At 38.6% G+C, this 1,605-nt stretch overlaps 1 non-coding gene across 1 annotated transcript; it reads right to left on the minus strand.

The window, feature by feature from the left end:
- Positions 1-1,009: 1,009 nt before the first annotated feature.
- LOC121831201 (U6 spliceosomal RNA) lies at positions 1,010-1,114 on the minus strand. The gene has a single exon (XR_006074582.1). It is a non-coding gene; the product is annotated as a U6 spliceosomal RNA (small nuclear RNA).
- Between the last annotated feature and the right edge of the window lie 491 nt (positions 1,115-1,605).

Below are 1,605 nucleotides of genomic sequence, written 5' to 3' on the forward strand. Positions count from 1 at the left end.
TTGTACAACCACTGTGGAAATCAGTATGGCGGTTTCTTAGAAAATTAGGAATTGAACTACCTCAAGACCCAGCCATCCCACTCTTGGGCATATACCCAAGGAATGCTGATTCATACCATAAAGATACATGCTCAGCTATGTTCATAGCAGCACTATTTGTAATAGCCAGAACCTGGAAACAACCTAGATGCCCATCAACGGAAGAATGGATGAAAAAAAATGTGGTACATATACACAATGGAGTACTACTCAGCAGAGAAAAACAATGAAAGCATGAAATTTTCAGGCAAATGGATGGAACTAGAGAAAATCATCCTGAATGAGGTAACCCAAACCCAGAAAGACAGTTATGGTATGTACTCACTCGTAGGTGGATTCTAGATATAAAGTAAAGAACAATCAGACCACAACCCATAGAACCATAGAGGTTATATATATAGCATGGAGGTCCCTAGGACGACTGTGGCATATAATAAATTTCAGTTTTACTCAATTATTGAAAAAAAAAATAGCCAAATGAATGGAAACACATGAACTATGAACCAAAGGCTGAGGGGCCCACAGCTGGATCAGGCCCTCTGAATAGGTGAGACAATTGATTGGCTTGATCAGTTTGGGAGGCAACTAGGCAGTGGGACCAAGTCCTGTGCTCATTGCATGAGTTGGCTGTTTGAAACCTGGAACTTATGCAGGGACACTTGGCTCAGTCTGGGAGGAAGGGACTGGACCTCCCTGGACTGAGTCTACCAGGTTGATCGCAGTCCTCGGGGGAGGACTTGTCCTGGAGGAGGTGGGAATGGAGGGTGGGCTGGGGGTAAGGGAAGGGGGTGGGAGGGGGGAGAATAGGGGAACCCATGGCTGATATGTAGAACTGAATGGTATTATAACATATATATATATATATATATATATATATATATATATATATATATATATATATATATATTTAAAAATAGTTTTTAAATTAAATATATTGTTTATAGGCTCATTCTGATTAATTTTGAAGATTTAAAACACAGAACATTTCCCTAGTTTATGTGTCATGGTTATGCAGGGGTTGTGTTGATCCACTGTACCATTCCAATTTTAGAATATGTGCTGTGAAAGCAAGTACAAAAGACAGATAAGCTAATCGGTATTGAAATATTGGATTTATAACATTTGCACTATCTTTTGTTATTGTGACTTCTTTTATTAATTTTTTAAAAAATGAATCTCAGAAGTTAAATATTAGGGAAATAAATGTGAGAGATCCACAGAGCAATGGAGAAATAATTACCTGCTCTCTTTTCCACCATCCCTGATCAAAAAGAGCATGTATCTCCTTAGGACCCTCCTTCTTGCTCCTGTGTGTCCCTCTAAATTCCTCTTAGTCAGCCAGAAAACTCTGGCCAGCTTAGTGTGGACTTTTTCCTTTGAACCAAGGTCCAACTCCATGGACAGTCTCAGACCAACAACACAAACAATTCCAAATCTCCCACAACATTTCCCCCTTTTTGTCTAAACAAAAAGGAAAGCTTTTAACTCTAACATAGTAAAACTGTATACAATAAGAACAATTATCAAGTAAGAAACACCTTCACAATGTCATGTCCATTAGTATTT

The sequence above is a fragment of the Peromyscus maniculatus genome, chromosome 7 (genome assembly GCF_049852395.1).
Source record: "Peromyscus maniculatus bairdii isolate BWxNUB_F1_BW_parent chromosome 7, HU_Pman_BW_mat_3.1, whole genome shotgun sequence".
In the NCBI taxonomy this organism is placed as follows: Eukaryota; Metazoa; Chordata; class Mammalia; order Rodentia; family Cricetidae; genus Peromyscus; species Peromyscus maniculatus.